General features: G+C 42.5%; 1 long non-coding RNA gene across 1 annotated transcript in view; it reads right to left on the bottom strand.

Annotated features, from left to right (window-relative positions):
• Window positions 1-484: 484 nt before the first annotated feature.
• The window catches only part of LOC115943175 (uncharacterized), a 119,363-nt gene continuing 113,847 nt past the window's right edge, over window positions 485-6,000 (bottom strand). Inside the window, exon 3 of the long non-coding RNA XR_004077791.2 lies at window positions 485-2,260. This is a non-coding gene — a long non-coding RNA (uncharacterized LOC115943175). The remainder of the gene's footprint in view (window positions 2,261-6,000) is intronic.

The raw sequence follows: 6,000 nt of genomic DNA, 5'->3' as shown, positions 1-6,000 counted from the left end.
GGTTAGGGCTGGAGTTATAAGTTTGGGATCTTAAAAGCCCTGGGGCTGAATGAGCTCACCTAGGTAGATCGATAAATCGATAAGAAAGAGGGCAGAGCTCTGAACCCTGGAGCACTCTAACATACCATTTAGAGCTTGAGAGATAGTTGGAACCAGTAACTCAGTCACTCGTAAGTTGCTTTGTTGGCTCTGAGGCAGCAGCTACTGTAAATACTGGGTTTGCCTATTAGAGATCTGCTCCCAAAGTGGGAGACCACCAGGGATATTTGTGCTTGTGCGTGTGGCCACTACACAGGATCACTGAGGAAAAGCACACAAAAAAGGCTCCTGGCTTATCATTAAAAAACCTGCAGGAGACTCCCAGGATGGAAAATTAGGTTGAATTAGTTTAGATTTGGAAAATTTGAGGAGAAAGCAAAGAAATCATATAGTCCTGATAATATAAACATATCTATAATATGACAGAAACAAGAAACTCTTGATACCATGGATATACAAATCATTAGCATGTGCATTTGTAAATTCACAAGATTAAACATATCAAACTGCATATTAACAAAATCATCTCTACAATACATATAAATAAAGTTTGGGTTTTGGAACTCTTTTTTTTTTTCTTCCCCTTCTCTGATTGCAATTGGTGTTTAGGTTTTAGGTCACCCCATAGAAAACTTGTTTAACCCATGATGTATCTCAGGCATGGATCTAACTGTTCAATTTTCAATTTTCAACCATGTTGTTAAAAGTTTTCAGTTGCAATTCTGGATAGCAACAACTACCTTATCTGATAGACAACCAAAGCCATGTGTTCAAAAGGGATGAGATATTAATAGATCTTCAAAAAACATATTCTCCTTTTATTTCTCCCTACACCTCCCCTGCCTCCAAACCTGCTACTTCCCTATTCCTAATTTGGCTAGCTAGAGGTAGGGGAAAGGGAAGTGGAGCCAGAGAACAAAGATATTAAATTCTTGGTTAAGTTTGGAAAGTCTTGATCTTTGTCTAAGATAGAGAGATTTAAAAGAATAGTAGTAGAGATAAGGGTTCTCTAGACTGGGTCATAGACTCAGAGCAGGAATTGGACAGGAAATGGGAGGCGGGGACAGTAATGGGGCTACTGAGAAGGGACCCTACCTTGCACCTCTACCCCATTATTTCCAAAGCCATGAGTGGGGTAAAATGTAGGCACTTCTCCAAACATCATATACTCAAGCCCCATCCTCTAAGTCTCAGAAGGATCTCATTGCTTCCTCTGGTTCAGTTTCAGGAGAGGGGCTCTGGGACAGGTCTGTCACCTGTGAGACCACCAGGAATGTCCAGTTGGGCCATGGTGGTAGGGAGTGGGGGCCTTGGTGGAAGAAACACAGTGGCTTTGATCCTTCTTCTCTGTGGGGCAGTGTCTTTAGGACAAATGCTCTTCTCTTCCCTTTCATGTGGCAGAGTAGCGGGGTGGGCTAAGGCTGCCCCTGTTTTGGAGGGGCACCTGCCCTTGGCTTGCCTAGTGGGATCAGTTTGGCCTCTTTTTGGATGTCTTCATCTTCATCCTTTCATACATTTTTCTTGAGGAGCCTTTTTTGTGCCCACAAATGTAGATTTAAGATCTGCTTCTTTGTACTCCAGTGCTACAATGCTTACAGCATTGGCCTTACTGTGCTACCTACTTGTCTTCCCTACCAGATTGGGAGCCTTTAGGAAAACAAAGACCAAGTTACAACCATATTTATAATCCCTGAGACCCAGGATGGTGCCTGGGTCATGGTCAACAAGCAATCAGATTTATTACATTACAAAGGAAAACAAACACATTTACATGCCCATTTCTATGCCCTGAGTGTTTTGTTACCTGGGGTGAGTAACTGAGTAGGCAGAGGAGAGTGACTTGGCCGAAGCAATAAGACACTTTCTGTCGGACAGATGTTCTGTAACAATGACTGTAATCACCGACAGCATGTTTTCTCATCTTCACTCTATTCCCTGCTCTTCAGAGAACAGATTGAGGTCGATTTTCTCTGGAAAGCCTCTGCTGATGATCCATCCTACAATCTGCCAGTCTTCTTCTTCCTAAGATGTTTCCTGTTATCAATTTGTAGCCATAAATACACGTTTCTAGATTTTATAGTCAGTCTCGCTTCTCGCCACATCGTGTTCTTAGAAATCCCATCTTCCATAAAATGGAACATTTTCTCCTCTGGTGCCAATGTTGTAATTGAGGGCTGACCAAGGACTCAGTGTCACAGAAAATACAGTCATGATCGATAACCTGTCAAAAAGACAAAGCTACAGCTGCAATCCTCTAAAATAATTTAACATAGTAGAATCATGCCTGAGTCCCATAAAAGATCGTAAACACACATTGATTATGCAAGGATGCCTGGAATTATGTAAAATCATAAAATTCAACCCTACCCTATCATAATTTTTTTTCCTAAAATTAATATACACATTCAAATGACTATTTTCAACACATTCATGAACAACCATTTGATCCACTTTTACATTATAAGTGGAATCGTGGAAGATTATTTTGGTAGTTTAGACCTCTTGTCAATGTCAGTCCAAGCAAGTTGGAAGTTATGCACCTCTTGCCGTAGGGTGTTCTCTCCAAACAGGGCTTCCAAGTCATTCAATTGATTCTGTCATTGCACCCAAATTAGTAGGCTCAAGAAATGTTTCCTATAGTTTATGACAATAGTGGTGTTTCTTTCCTCCTCTGAAAAGCTGACCCAATCTCTCTAACCTTACTCTTCTCCTTTCCTTGTTTTAATTTAAAGCTAAAGGCAGAGTTACTTGGTAGAGGACCAAAGCAGAGCTAGGGAGAGCCACGAAATGGCCTTAAATCACTCAAGCTCTACTTCCTTCTGTGAATGATTCCTCCTCGATTCAATTTTTATGGTAAAAGCAATAAAACAACTGCTGATTGTGAGCAACCCCCCCCCCAAAAAAGGAGGTTCAAAACATCTGTGACATGACTGCTAAGAGGTCTGGCTGTCCTTGCTTAAAATTCAATTAAACAATTCAGTTCACATTTATTGAAGGCCCACTATGTGCCAGACCTGATGTGTGCTCAGGAGATGCTGAGACAAAGGTGATAGCTGGCCTTCCGGGAGCCTGGGGGAGGTGTGGGTGTTAGGAAAGCAGCATTTAAGGGGCACCAGGGTGGCTTAGCTGGTTAAGTGACCGACTCTTGGTTTTGGCTCAGGTCATGATCTCAGGGTCGTGAGATCAAGCCCAGTGTCAGGCTCTGCACTCAGTGCAGAGTCTGCTTCAGTTTCTCTCTCCCTCTCCCTCTGCCCCTGCCCCCCTACTCCCTGCTCTCAAATAAATAAATCTTAAAAAAAAAAAAGAATAAAGAGAAAGAAAGCAGCCTTTAAGCCTAGTCCTGGGAACTTCCTATAGGGCAGTAGCAGACTTGGGTGACTCTCTCTGGGATATTTTGGCCATGTGATTTGTGGGTTTTGTGATTGATACTGATCTACAATCATGCCTGGTAAGAGGAAGGACATTCAGAAACTGTTTAATAAGAAGCTTCTGTGTTTTCTAAGTTGTTTTTTTTTTTTTTTAAGAGAGGAAGTGGGGAGGGGCAGAGGGAGAGAGATAATCTCAAGCAGGCTCCATGCCCACCATGGAGCCCCACTCGGGGCTTGGTCCCACAGTCTTGAGATCATGACCTGAGTCGAAATCAAGAATCCAAAGCTTAACTGACTGAGCCACCCAGGTGCCCCACTTCTGTGTTTTCTAGTGAGATTTGAGTATTGAAGTTTGCTTCATGTTTAATTAAGAAAAATCTCATAATCCCATTGAAAACAAATAGCATTATCATAATGTTTGGCAAAGGCTGATATTATAGGCAATAGGGAACCCAATTAAGGAAATACAAGGGTGAGACAGTGATGTTGAGGAAATAACCCTCTTAGCCTTGAAGCTGTGGAACATATCAAGTAATCGTTCAAAGAGGAACCAAACTGAATGGCCTAGTCTGAAGTTATATTGTTTAACTATTATTTGTCTCAGAATTTTTATGAGTTTTTTCAGTAGACAGCAAGTTCCACAGTTCCATGAAAATAATACATGTTCATGTGCATGGTAGTGTCTGGGAGAAACAAGTAGCAACAGGGATAAGATTATTTCCAAATGTTCTATCAAAAGCAAGACCTGCAAGTAAAGACTTAGTGAATGCAATTCAGAGGTTGACAATTAGGCCTAATTTTGTGTGTCTGGAAAGTTGTTGCTGCGTGGGACACTTATTCACCTTTTGACTTATAGATAATTCTCAAGTGGCCTCTGATAAGGATGAATGCCATCAGAAACAAGACCCCAGAGGTTTTCTTTTTCTCAGGGGTTACATAGTCCTGTATTTGGAAGCATTACTCTGAGCTTGTTTATATATTTTGCATAGAATGCATTTCTAAAAATAGATTATGACCTCAGTGGAAAATTAAGTGAAACCATGAGTTGTCTCTATAAGCATAATGCTCTAGAAGTAAAAATATGTGCAATAATACAGAGGGAGGCCTGAGAGCTACCACCCTCAAGTCTCCATAGTCAAGAAAGATGCCTTCAACAGGACCATTCAAGAGAAACACAGAAGTGCCATGGGGTTTGAGGGCAAAGGGATAGGCATTGGTCCTGTGCCTGAGCATACTGAAGGTAAGGGACTGGGGCTAGAGCCACCTGCCTGCTGGCAGAACAGAGAGAAACATTCTTCATGGGAATACACTGCACTTTCACTCACGATGACTGGCAAGAGTGTGTAAAAGTGTCTCATTGACTGGACTGGGGACACACCGGAGCAAAATAGCCTGGAGCCTTTTCTGAATTCTGCCCGAGATGATAAGTGGAAGAGAGCAGTTACTCTAGTAGAGGTGCGACTCTGGGTGGCTGAAGGCAGAGAGAGGGAGATCAGGAGCTAGAAGAGAGGCGTGGCCTGTGTCAATTGGGCTGCTCAGAAGGCTCCAGGGGGGGTATCTTGAGATCCAACCCCAGAGCCCCATCATTGGAAGTCAGCCCTAAAACCCTTCAAGGCCACAGAACACAGCTGCCGGATCACAAGAGGACTGGATAGCTAAGTTACCTCCTGTTTATCCCTCTCTTTCTCCCTCCATCCCCGGAGGAATGAGAGGCAGTATTGGGAAGACGCAGAAGAGGAGGAACAGCACGAGGCAGAGAGACAGGCTCACCATGCCCCTTCCTCCCCACTACTGGTTCTCCAGCCAGGGAGCTGAGGAGCTTTAACTTTGAATGAGCTTCAGATTATTGAATTAAAATCAAGACTGTTTTTGTGACTAACAGAGACAGAGGGACTTTGCACTAAGAGTGTTCAAAAGGGTTTATGGAATCTGCCCAAGATTTCATCTACTTTCCATGTAGGGAAGACACAGGCCTCGGGACAGAGTCAGAGAACTGGCTGAGAGAAATAACAGAATCCTTTCTCTAACCCCAGTTTGGAGACCTACGTGTTCAATGTACCAGTTATACTTGTTTATTGATTTGTTGCCCTCTTTATACTGAGAGCTTCTTGGGATAGAGACCATATGTTATATTCATCTTTACAAATCTTGATGAATCAGTATTGGACACACAGCAAATGCTTGTTGAATGAATAAATGAACAGATCAATTGATAAACGGGGGGTCATTTAGTGTAGTGATTCAGGGTCCAAACTTGGGCTTTGACATTGATTAGTTGTGAGTTCTTCAGCCAGTTACTTAATCTTATTAAAACTTAACCAGTTATATAACCTTTTACTTGCCTTTTAGTTTAATTTTATTTTTTAGGGGGAGAGGGGTAGAAGGAGAGAGAATCTTAAACAAGCTCCACACCTAGTGTGCAGAGCCTGACCTGGGGCTTGATCTCACCACCCTGAGATCATGACCTGAGTTGGAATGAAGGGTCAGACGCTTAACAGACTGAGCCACCCAGGCGCCCCTTAAAGTATTTTAAAGAACAAAATAGTATGTACCTCATAGGATTTATTTGAGGATCAGAGGTGATATCAAGCAC

Source organism: Leptonychotes weddellii, chromosome 5 (assembly GCF_054177405.1).
Source record: "Leptonychotes weddellii isolate Sample4059 chromosome 5, ASM5417740v2, whole genome shotgun sequence".
NCBI lineage: Eukaryota > Metazoa > Chordata > Mammalia > Carnivora > Phocidae > Leptonychotes > Leptonychotes weddellii.
The sequence above is the reverse complement of the archived record's forward strand: the minus strand, read 5'-3'. Positions and strand labels throughout refer to the sequence as shown.